The sequence below is a fragment of the Aythya marila genome (assembly GCF_965140915.1).
Source record: "Aythya marila genome assembly, chromosome: 2".
In the NCBI taxonomy this organism is placed as follows: domain Eukaryota; kingdom Metazoa; phylum Chordata; class Aves; order Anseriformes; family Anatidae; genus Aythya; species Aythya marila.
Genome location: NC_139043.1, coordinates 127,010,211 through 127,023,772, shown reverse-complemented (window position 1 = coordinate 127,023,772; position 13,562 = coordinate 127,010,211).

Here is a 13,562-nt window from a genome sequence, read left to right as displayed (position 1 = left end):
AGTCACATGGTCTAAAATTTTGGGTAGAGCTGTGCAGTGCCAGGAGGTGGTCTTGATGATCATCATGGGTCACTTCCAACTCAGGATATTCTATGATTCTACGATTATCTACTCTATACTATGGGTTTAACTGAGGAAGACTAGGATACTTCAACCTGAAAAAGAGGATTTATTGGAAGTCTGAGAGAAGTCAACAGAATTCTGAGTGGCATGGAGAAGAATGCTAGGAATTTTGCTGATGGTTTTATCTTTCAGATACAGATCCTAGAGAATTAAGTATGGTGTTGACACTGATCAGAATAAAAACAATGAAAAGGATACAGTTCTTCATCATATGTGCTGTGAATGTGTAGAGCTTCTTCTCAAAGGATGGTGTGTGTGGAGGAAGCTGAGATAGGTCTGAAGGCAGACTGGAAAGGTACTTAAAAGAGAACTATACTAACATTTGCTAACTGAGTTACTAATCATAATAGGATCAAGAATTCTCCTTGGCAGACTGTAGTTAGATCAGTTATGCTCCCTTTTCTTTCTCTTCTCTTCACTTATGACTGCTGCTGGATGCAGAAAGCTGAGCAAGGTAGGCCTTTGCTCTGAGCTACTATGATGGTTCTTGTGTTACATTGTGTTCCTATATACACTAGTAGTGCACTAAAAATGATTTTGAATACACAATTAGACTTGAATTTTACCTTGGTGCTGGCAATTTCCATATTAGAAATGTTTCTCAGAAACCCATGCACATTAAATTAAAGTGTTCTTTTCTGAAGAAAAAGTTTTAAATGAGTCATTTAGATGATTTTCAGCATCACGGGCTACCTAGACTCTAAATGACTGCAACAATAAAGGGTATTCATTTGAAGCAGACAAAATTTCCTGTTGATATTTTATGTTCACTTTGATTTAAGCTTTATCATTGCCACACTGCATAATTTCATGGGTGTATAGAAAAGCTGTGTATGATTTAATGTGTGGTAGGGAAGGAGGAAAGACAGCTGAGGGAGATCCCAAGTTTTCTTAATCTTAGTGTTTATGTCATTTATAGCAAAAATAGTGTTGTTTTTTTTTTTCTCATATGTATGAAAATATGTGTATAGATGTGGAATAAATCCACTTCAGGGTTGAACAAAACATTTTTTAACAATAAAGAGCAACATTATATTTGACATTTATGAGACAAGAAATGCTATGCCTGATTGCCATGGTAGAAGATTTGAAACATTCTCCTTAGAGAGATGATATGCCAGGTGGTGCTGCGCCAAAGCCATAAGAGGACTGTCAAATTCTGAGTCAAATAAAGACCAATTGGTTTAGAGTGATGAATTAAAGCTTTGGGAAGAACAAGGAGCTTGCTTAATCTAAAGAGTCAGAAACAGTCATAACCTAATTTTTTTGTTTTACCCACAGTGCAATGGTTCCATCAATAAAATATTCCCACCTGCTCTTCTTGAGGAAGGTGTTGGTTGTGGAGGGACAGCTGTTCCCAGTGATGACACCCTTGCTTGTTCCCAGAGATGGATGCCTGTCCTTGACATCCACCTTCAGGGGCAGTGGGGGACAGGGTCTCCTGGCTGGCTGGCACATCCTTGGGTATTGAGAGTGATTAGGTCACAACCTGGGGTGACATGGCTGCAGGGAATACTTTTTATTATAGCTGAGTGACTAAACTGACCAATAACAGTAAATATTTAACGTGATCCAGACAAGCCTTATGAGTCACCACTTCAAAAGCATTACACGATGCATCTTCTTAACGGTTGAGGACCCTGAATTCCTGTAACTGTACTCTGCTGGCAATGATTTCAGACTCCGGGTTGGCAAGATGTGACTGTGTAGCTCTGCCAGGGACCTGGTCATATGGGCACTGGGCAGTGCTCTGGCTCCCAATTGCTTGTGTGGTTTGAATTGTGCTTAACTGGAGGGAAAAGCAACATGATGTACAGAGAAGTTGCCAAAAAATAGCATACCTCCACTCTGGCCTCTGGCTCAGTACACCGAAAAGACCTGTCAGTTAAGAAATATGTAATCATTAAGAGATATGTGATATTCTTTTTAAAGATAGATGGTCTGTAACTTATTTTTAGGTACAATTTAACATGAAGTCGGAAAAGCATTTATACAGATAGTGGTTATCAGCACAATGCAGTTGTGAGTTTTAAAACCTGCAGAGGGGAGAGAGACACACGGAACATTAAATGGTGATTTAGAGAGAGCAGAGCCTCAAGTGCTTGATATATTCCCACTGTTTAAGTTTATCTTTTGTTTGTGATAAGAATGGCTTCATCACCAGCATCCTGCTCATATAGCTGTAAATACTTTGCCCTAGGAAAAAGCTGTGCTAGACTTATTATCAATGCACATGATGATACCATGCACCAGGTGTTTTCAGTAAGAAAAATATATTCACAATAGCTCAGTAGGAACCTAATTTCAGAGGTTATTTTGTTTGTTCTCATTGTACCTAGTGTGTATGCAGGAGGAAGTGCACACACACTTTAATGTAGGCAACTAGAAAGGAGAAAACTGCTAAGATGTAAGAAATGCCATGGTTCTGCACCTGTGCAAAGACAATTAAGGAGAAATAAAGATTTGAAAATGTATTTCCATTTTCCTCAGAAATTTTTAAATTGAGAGATTGTATAAAACTGAAAAACCTAACTATTGACTTGGCTTTGGTTCAGAGGTTTGATTTTAATTGGACTTTCATTCCAATATGACAAAGCTTTTCCTTAGATTATGAGAAGTTTTCCTCTCTAAGGCAGAGGAAAGGGTTAAGGTTTTACCAGTATGACACTGATTCCTTTTCTCAAAGGCTGGGATAATGTATGGGTAGGTCTACAAGCATGGCATTTTTGTATTTTAATCCTCTTCCATTAAATTCTAATGACTGGTTGCTAAACGATGTCATGCATTTCCTGCTCCTTTTATGGGGAGCTGTTTTATAAAGCAGCAGCTTGGAAGCGTGCAGGAAGCAGTCATCTCTGGAATTGATTGCATTTCTGATAGAGCACTTCTGTACTGTATCCCTGGAGAAACTCTGCAGGTCATAATGGCTTATGTATTCTTGTAGCTGCAGCATAATAATTTACAGAAGTAAAGATGGAAACATGGTCTACCATCTTTAAAACTCTTAAAAGACTCAGTTCGGTCAATCTTTCTTTCTTTCTTTCTTTCTTTCTTTCTTTCTTTCTTTCTTTCTTTCTTCCTTTCTTCCTTTCTTCCTTTCTTCCTTTCTTCCTTTCTTCCTTTCTTCCTTTCTTCCTTTCTTCCTTTCTTCCTTTCTTTTCTTCCTTTCTTCCTTTCTTCCTTTCTTTCTTCCTTTCTTCCTTTCTCTCTCTCTCTCTCTTTCTTTCTCTCTTTCTCTCTTTCTCTCTTTCTCTCGCTTTCTCTCTCTCTCTCGCTTTCTCACTCTATTATTAGCAAAGGGGAGTGAAACGCTGGGTACAATACAATTAATATCTCTGGTTTTGAAACAGCTGATGTTCATAAACTGATTGGGAGTCTGAGTATCCACAAGAAACATGTCCAATTTGAACAAGGGATGTGGAAAGGGGAGTTGAACTAAAGGAAAATTTGTATATATTGAGACACCAGTAGTGATTGTGGCCCTTCTGTCTGTCACATGGCTTCATTAGAAATGGGTGTGAACCACTAAGCTTTGATATTCAGCACAGATAAGTAATGAACAGGCAAATAAAGGAAACAAAGGCTGGCCATACACTGCAGAGCAGAGTGACAAGCTGATTATGCTGGGAGGCTGGCTACCACTTTCTTGGCTCGCTATTCAGTAAAAGGGGACACTTCCCTTTATTTCTGTCTCCAGAACTGTCTTCAGTCAAATAGTGGTAAGAAATGTGTGAATCTTATGTGCTTCGCTGGAAAATTACTTTCCTTGGTTTCTGATAGAAATCAGCAAGACACTCCCCTGAGTGAATTCTTCCTGGTGTGCCAGATTTAGTGAGTGCCTGAGTGTGCAGAAAGCATGTAGAAAAAAAGGTTTTAATGTTTATAAAGTATGTGACATTTGCAGAGGTTTCTGTTTTCCCATGTCTTTCCCAAGTATTTGGATACTGAAGAATATGAACAAACAGAGGTGGATTTACTCTTTCTTTCTGCAAATGCCTGGAATTTTATCATAAAACTAAGAGTGTGCCAAAAAACAATTTACACTACACATCAATCATTCCACTAGCATCAGGCTATAACAAGCAATGTTGTATGAGTGGACTGGTACTAACCTGAACAAATTTCCCATGACTCACTAACACAGTAGCTCATGCCAGTTTTTCTTTAATACTCCAGTAATTTGAGTGTTCACTGAACCACCTTGGCACCAAAATTGCAGATGGGCCAAGGTGTACTTCCGTGACTAGGGAAGGGCAAGGATACTTAAAATATAATAGCAAGTGTACCTCTGGCTCCCACTATAACTTTAGGAAGGTCATTACCTTCTCATTATTTCAACTTGTCCATTTATGAAATGACAATAATACAATGTCACTGAGTGCCTTGCAGGTTAAAAAAATATTTGCAAGACATTTGGAGATTCCTCATAATAGTTTTCCATTAACTATGCCTGAAAAGGTTGCAAAGTCTTGCCAATGAAGATCACAGCAGTGACCCTGAGATAAGGTTGCTCTTGAAATCTTGGATGCAGAAAGCATTGGAGATGGGGGCCTAATGCTACTAAAGGTGAAAAATGTAGAGACAACGTTGCCATTGTCAGAGGCCTTTTAATCCTTACTTTTTTTTTTTTTTTTTTTTTGAGAATCTAGCCAGCTTGTATACCTATAATTATAAAAATAAGCATATAGCAAGGATGGCAGAAGAGAATGTGCAGTAAATCGCTATCAGAAACTTGAGAATGTTGCTCTGATTTTTGCTAATGGTGTCACTAGCTCCTAACAATGTACACTCATATTTAAATTAATAAAAAGCATTAAATAAAAACAAAATACAGACTGTTTAAGTTGTGATTCCTCCTTTGTTAAATCTGCTCTCCCAAGTCATGGATTGGTGGAGCAGAAGAAAAGATATAGTGAGTAGGCAGCAAAACATTTGAGATTTTTAGTTTTTACCTTTTTAGCAAGATGATTTGAAAATTCGTATACATTATTTATATTGTGGTGGTCTGTCTCATATTTTGATTCTTGTGGTGGACACTGAGGGAAGTAGATGAGGGCTTGAGGAAGGATGAGTTTGAAATTCCTGCCAGAATTGTAAGAGCCTTTTTGTCCTTTCTTTCTGGTCCTCCTTTTTGGGCACATTGAATTTGATAGCTTATTCCACAGATCCAAGTAATCAAATGATAGACAAAGGGTAAGGAGCAACAGTACAAGGCAAGGAAAGAGAGCTGAAATGATAGAAGTCTCAGAAGAGCTGAGCATCAGCTCTGAAAACATAGTGTTGAAGGAATATGACTCTCTGACTTTTCGCTATGCTGAAGAAAGTAAGGTAGTTTATTGAAGAACTTGTTACCAATTTTCTATTAATGTTTGTATTTGGGAAAGGAATTACACTGGAAAACAGTACAGTCATGCATCATTAATTTTGGTCATAATGCAGTCTGAGATATTGCTTCCAAAACAATCAGAGAAAGACCACCTGACCTTTGGTTTTAAATTTCCTTTTTATTCAAAGAAATGTTTGAATGTTTTTCATATGGTGAACTGACAGTCCTGCAGCAACACATTTTTCTTTCAAAACTCTTCCTACTTTTGTCTCTGGGCTGTTAGGAAATCCAGCTTTGCCAAGGTTCTTTATATTTGGATGAAGCTCAGTTCTCTTTTCTATGCAGTGCAGGAAAGAAGAGTTGCCACTATTAATATATCTATTTTCCAGGGGTCAATTAACCAGGTCTTTTGTCATCTTTATAGCAGCAAAATGACAATACGGTGATTGTGAGTACCCTGAAATAGAGTAATAAGAATTTTCTCATGTGAGAGCCAAAGAAAAGTGTGGTCTGTAGGACTAGGCTTCTGCCTGAGGAGGTCAGAGAGGTGACTGCTTTTCCCAGTTTTTTTCCTTTCCTGGATGGGGAGAGGACTTCACCTGTGCTATGAAGGATTAGCTCAGTTAGGAGTACAGTAATTAATGCTCTAGTCTTTAGTGAAATTATGATTATTTGATTACTTTACACTCATTAATATCAGGATTCCTCCACCCCACCCCCAGGCTCCACCTCCCTAGATTCAATTTTCAGTAAAAAGAAGCATCTAGAAGTCTGAATGCAAGCAGTATGGCATTTTTTATAACCTAATGCTGCCCCCATTGCTGTAAAAAGTCCAGGAGTGCATTTACAATTCTTCTGAAGCAAATATCTTCTCCTGAATATGTACTTTACATTTACACATAGTATTTAAAATGGGGTCTTTCTGTGCATTAAAAAAGAGGGGTAGCATCCCTAAAGAATCAAAACATTAGGGTTGTGCCTTGTAAATATGGTCACGGAGAGAGAGAGCAAAGTGACATACTGTTCAGTGAAATGCCTCTGCAGCAGTCTCATCCCTTTGGATGGTGGCAGAGTATATAGCAACATTTCCTCAACAATATGGAGTGCAGCGAGCATGCCACAAGAAGACTCAACATTCACATGGAGCAGACTTGTCCCTAGCTAGATTCAGGTATTCAGTGCCTAGGGAAACCTGCTGATCACAATGCACTGGGCAAAGAATTGCAGTTGTTAACTTATTTATAAGCACAGTGTCTACTTAATCTTTATCTCCTACTTTCAAAAAAATCCATTTTCATTTATATACTAAGAATCGGGCAACCACTAGCTAAGCTATATAAGCAGCTGTTAAAAGTATGCAATTCTTTTCCATAATTCTTGTTTATCTAGGGTCTATTTCTACCCTTGGAATCTTGCAGTGAATTTGTTTTGCTGGATTAGAGTGGTCTGTCATCAAAAAGGTCTTCTCATGTGAATATTTGTAGACCACAAGCTAACTGCTTGTCTTATGAATAAACTAAACACAGTAAGCCTTTGAACTCTTTCAGGATGAGACATGTTTTCAACAGATTTTTGACAGTACCACTGGTACTGGTGTATTACATAAGTAATATAGGTAGTCTCATTTATGTTCTAAACAAAGGAAATACTCCCTCAAATACCTACTTCTATAGACCTATTTCTGCCTACTTTCCTAGTTATGAATGCATGCAAAAATAGGATGTATAACGGATTGTGTATGGGGACCCTGAGGTCCTTGTTATTGCCACTGTTTTCCTGACTTCTTTAGGCAAGACTCATAAAAGTCTCTGTATGGCTGCATTCAATTGTGGTGTCAATAGGTATTTTGATTGCTCTATTTTCTGAAGGATAAACTCTAATGGCTTCTGTCATGCTGTAAGTGTCACTGTGGAGAGCAAGTCATGCAAGAAGTCTTTATTCTGAATGTATTCTGTTTTGAGTTGTTTCATTTTCTCCACAAAATTCTGCTTGCAACTTTACGTCTCCTACCTAATCATCTAACGTCATGGCAGGGTGGTGTTCCTGTTTTCTGCTCCAGCTCTGTACCGTGCTGGTAGCAGAGTTTCTTACATGTCTCATGTCAATCCACCACTTGGCTGAATCTACTATCACCCTTGTCCTGTTATTAAAATCCACTGGAAAGAAGAGGAATAAACTAGAAATTTCTGGAAAGAGAAAAGTGTTTTACATTATTGCACTATTCCTGCAATTCTCTTTACATCAGCGGCATCAAGAAATCAGAAGTTGTAGTTATGCACTTTACCATAACTCTGAATGCTCTAGACATTTGTGCAACTAGAACTTGAAATGTAATTTCTATTAAAAAAATATATATATTTTTGCATATAAATATATCTTATTCCAAAACACATTAATTTTTCAACATATGCCCAATCCTTTTAGTTTAGTGTGAATTTTAGATACATTTGCCTGTTGTAAATAATGTATCCATTAATCTGTATGTTTAAAATTGCTGAGTTTCCTGTTAGTATTTATCTTGCAGTAATCTTCAGCAATAGAAGAGTGAAAGCTTCTGTTTATTATTTGGTGTTCATTTATTATTAATCTAAGATTTGACAGTCTCCAGGATTCTATTATTTTTTATTGTGGTACATAAGTGAGCCAGAAGAACTGATACTTTTTCCATGTGTGATGAAAATAGTTATACATTTTTCTAGAATAACGTCTTTTTCTGAATACTTTATCTGTTAAAGGAGATAAGAGCTTAACACACATTTTATATATATATACAAGGTGAACATTCAAAAGAAATTATTGTGATCTTTTCTGCTTTTTGTGATTGAAGAAATATATTATTATAAGACTGATTAAAATTAGATTCCAAGTTTGAAAAATAATTGAAGCACAATAAATTACAAACCGTATGAAGTTCTGTGTTCTACTGGCACAAACTGTTTTTTTTAAAACAGTCTTGTAACATGTAAGAGAATAGATGATATATATATTTTTTTGTTAACTCTGAGGGTAGTTAAACATAAAACTGTGGCAGTTTTGGTACAATTATAAACTCCCATATTTTTCTTTCATCAGGATTCTTACTAAGGAGATGATATTTCTAATTATTATCTCCAATGCTGTTTTTAAAAGTAAGTTGAACTCCTAGAGTTTTGAGACCAATAACTCTGAGGCAATAAAGCAAATGAAAACATATGAAAATATGAAACATATGAAAGCAAATGAAAGAAATGAAAAAATAAAGCAAATGAAAACACCTACATAACAAAGGATAACATTTTGCTGCTATTGGAGAGTGGGTGCTCCAGATCCTGAGTGCTATCAGCTGCATGTAAGTAAGATGTGTCTTATCTGTAGGTATAATAACCATTTACCCACTATTTCTGAATACAATCTTTCAGTCTTTAACCAAAGCTGTCATCTGTTTAGATTCCCTTACTCAGACCTACTTGTCTTTAGGTTTATTTGACCTTTTGAGATAGTAATGTCAGGTCTGAAAAGCTTTTAATCTATTTAGTGACTAATATCTAGCAATATGCATAGAAAGAAAATCTATAATTCGATGGATGGCAAGGGAAATCAGTAGTAAATCCATTCATGGTTTAAATTCTTGGAAATGCTTTTAGCCTTTAGTAGGCTTTAAACTGATACAAAACAGTTACTGAAACAAAGGTAAAGATTTACCAAACATCTGTTCATAGTTAAATATAGTAGTGGTATTCAGGAAGGTTTGTGCCCACGTGATGTTTTGCAAACCAGTTTTATTCTGGAAAAAGTTGTGGAACTGCTAGATGAGGTTATATAAATAATGAATATTTAAAGAATCAAGAGAAATTGAGTAGGCATTATGAAGGTAATATTCTGAGACCTTTGGAGTCCACAGAAGTCTGACAATAATTCCTATGTATCTGACATTTCTTCTCTGTGTATATGAGCAAAACTAAAATCTGACAAGCAGTTACATGCACGTTGTATGATCAGACAAGTACACTGTAAGTCTTGTAAGTGCAAAACGCACAGGATGGCTTATGTCCATCCATCTGTGAGTGAGGCACTAAGCTTTTCCTCTTCATTTTTTGTATATCCCTTCCAGAAGGAACCTGCAAAATGATCAGTTCTTGTTCTTCCCCAGGGACCAGAATGCTGCAAACATTGAACTGCTCTACTAATAAGGTACAGCTCAATCGAAGTAGGAGGATCAGAATCTTAATTGGAGCATTCTGGCAGCAATCAATAAAAAGATCCAAGAAATCAGAGGAGAAGAGAGTTCCTTAAACCTTCCCTAAGCTTTCTCATATATTTGCAGGCAGGCAAGCATGAACACATACATATACATCCCCCACAGAACTGTGCAGTGTTGTATAGGTGCACCTTTGCTTGGAATTTGAATCACAGGGGAGTTGCTGTCATAATCCTAGCAATGTTAGCTTGTCTCCATTATAGAATTTGATTGTGGGAGAGCTCAAGATCACTCCATGCAAGATAGTCTCCTTAGCCTGCAAATAAAAAACGGAATATGAGAGAAAATTATTTTCCTAGATCATTTTGAGCAAAGAACATATGTCGAGTATATTACTCTGTGGTGATAATGAATTGTTTTTCATGTTCACTGTTATAATTTTGAAGGTTAAATTTAGTCCCTGGGTCAGAAGCATTTAAGGAAGTGTTGTGCCTGGAGTAGAATTTATTTTCATAGAATTTCATAGGATCATTTAAGTTGGAAAAGATCTCTAAAACCATCCAGTCCAACTTTTAAGGATTACATAATCCTTAAGTAGGAAAGCAGTAATGCAAAATTTCAGTAATATTTTAGGCTCCTTAGGGAATCCCAGAACCCAACTGAAGGGGCAATGGGTCTACTGCAGGACTCACCATCCTCTGCTATCTTCTTTTTTTTTTTTTTTTTTTGGTATTGAATACCTAGTGGCATCTTAAATGACACTAGGCACTTAAGCTTAGCCCACTGAATTTCAATCCAGGACTGAAGTTGCCATATCATCATTATGACTGTATTGCAGTGTCAGGAAAAATTCATGACCACTGTGAAGGCACATTCAGTGGGATCTATCTGAGAACACTGGGAGGTAGACACCAGCTGCAGGCGGTAAATTATGGTTTCTCTAACCTAGGTATGCTGTAACACTATTAGCTCTTATCGTTCTGACAAATTCACATCATGTTTGTTAAGGAGTCAGTCACTTTATTCTTTGGAAATCACTGTTAATAGTAAACAGCTAAACAGTTATTAAGAATTCAATGGGATTTTCCACCCCACAGTTTTCTATTAGCATTTTGATTAGCTTTGAAAAAGTGAATAGAAAGTGATGAGTTGATAGCCTGTAGAATATCACAGTTCTTGTTTTATTTTTTCTTTTTCTGAAGCAGCAAGAATTCAGTTTGATATGTGCTCTTTTGAGAAACAATCTGCAGTCAATAACACAGGCTCAGGTGAGGATCTCCGTGAAGTAGCATATTCATTCATGATTGCAATGAAGGGCATCCTGAAAGCAGGAACACACAGCAAACTTAATTCCTCCCGTTTCCTCATTGGCTGAATACTACAGGTTCACAAAATATGCGATGTTTATTACTATACCATATATGTACAATTGTATTTGACCAACCATTAATTTCTCCTTTTCCTTTTTTTTTTTTTTTTTTTTTTTTTCCCTCTCTCATGACTAGAGGCTCCACGATTTTTTGTTTTTACTCTGATTATGAACTGCTTGTCTTGTTTTCTTTTAGCTATCCTCCTTCTTTTGGGACAGTGGGACCTTCCACTGTCCCCTTATCTGTGTAACATACTCCCCACTGTTATGCCACTGTTACACCTGCACAAACACTTTTGAATATGCAATGTTAGTGGAATTTTCCACTGAAAGAACACAACTTTATTTTTCACACTCTTCAGTGTATTAGCTTATGTCTGTGTCATGAATCAGTTTTGCCTGATTTAACCACAAGTCAGTTGACTTACTCTAGCGTGTTTACATTGAGACTTTGCAATAATTAAATCACTAAACTTTTGAAAAACAGTCTGCTTATTTCAAACACAACATGAGACTGTAATACTGCCTCTTGTAATACTTAAAAGATTCACTAAATGCACATCTGTGCTCCCAATGTTTACAGAGTTTATAAATCCACCATCTGACACCTCCAGGACATGCTTGTGTATACAATGTGGAGATCAATACCTTGTTGGTAGGAAATTGCCCTTCTGTTGGTCTTAGAGACTGGTGTGTTTGGAATACAGGAGACAGGAATCACTGTCGATGTTGTTGATGTTCTATATCTGATTTTTTTCTCTCTCTCTCTCTCTCTCTTTTTTTTTTTTCCTGGTGGATTTAGGTGTTTCTCTTTTATATTTTATTTGGTACGCACTTTAAGCAGAACAGAGAACTATTACTTTTAGTTCAGGATGGTTTCTCACCTTCATAAATATACTCTCTATCAAGAAATGAAAGCAGAAAATTCCATTTAGTAGATTTTCACTCTCTGAATCAGCAAATGCCCTATGTGGAATTAAAAAAAGTTTCATGAAAAAAAATGGAGATACCAAACATTTCTTATACATTTTTGCCTATGAAGTTATGAACATCTGTGTGTGTTCTGAAGACAATTATCAGTGAGTGAAGTAACCAGCAGAATTAGGGCTGTTAATGCATTGCTGGAGATATAGGTTACAGGGTTCTGTCTTTGTCTGCTATGAGATACAGGGTAAGCTTTTGTCTTCTTTGTGCTTCTGTTTGCCAGTCTTTAAAATGACTTCAATCTCAGGAACAGAAAGAGAGGGAGGAATTTTTACTCCTGAGGGATTAAAGATCACCCTGATGCATATAAAAGCATTATAGACATGTATGGGGAGGGAAGAAAGCAGCATTTTTGACAGAAGTAATTGTTATTTATTTTGAGAGTCAATTTATGAGCCAAGAATTGTAACATAGGGATGCAAGGTGGATGTTCCGCAAAGGGGATGCTGCAGAACTAAGTTGTCCAGAATCAGATTTTTCTGTTTCCAGGCTACTTGCTTGTCAAGGATACACAGCAGACAGTTATCAAAAAGATCAAGAAGGGACTTGATTATGATGACTAAATGTCCTCTTGGGGCAAAAATATCCAAGGGGTTGTGTGTGTGGTGAAAAAGGGCAGAAAAACCAGGGGCTGGATGTCAAAACCTCAGAAACTGAAATGAAAAACAGCACGCACATTCAAATTGAATGTGGATGGCTTTTGGGAAGATATGCTTTTGCTAAAGTCAAATTATTGCACTCAGAATGGGTATAATTGAATGAGAATCTTTGGCCTCTGGTAGAATGATGCTCTAATGGTTTCTTTGGCTTTAATATGGGAAGCTATGGCAACAAATGACTGCAGTAATAAGACTCTACCCTTTCATTAAGTATTGTAGCTGCTATTGAAAAATCTTCCACTGTCTTCTTCCCCTGAAAGTCTGTGATACAGAAATGTAGGTCCAGAAACAAGGTGGGTTGCCAGGTGTTGAGCTGAATGAATGTCCTCAATGAAAGTGAAGGTGGCTGTAAATAGCGAGCAGAAAAAGAGTTTTCATATGGTAGCGATCAAGGGCAGAATTAAGATTATTTGTGCACCTTAGTTCTTCAAAATGTTATACTTTCTAATGTTTCAAAATAATATTGATATGGTCTGATTCATCAGAACTTTAAAATAAATCTTATTGTTTTTATTTTATTTTATTTTATTTTGTTTTGTTTTGTTTTGTTTTGTTTTATTTTAAATGGATCCACAGTAAGTAATGTTTTGCCTTAGTTTCAGTGTGCATATAGCAGAAAATATAGACCCCATGCAGTAGATAAATGCAGTTCTGCTTAGTGAGATGTGTTGGACTAGCGACAATAACATTTCCTGCAAACATTGCAAACATATGCTAAGAAATCATGCTCTTTTTTTTTTTTTTTTTTTTTTTTTTTTTTTGTCAAGATGCTCTTAAATTCTGCATCATTGCTAGAAATTTGGACAATTTTGCAAGTGCTTCATGTATGTTTAAATGAAGGTTCATATTTACCTATGGGCATCTAATCTTGTGTTACTATTGCTATAGTATTTTCTGGTATCTCCACACATCATTTCTTGGTTT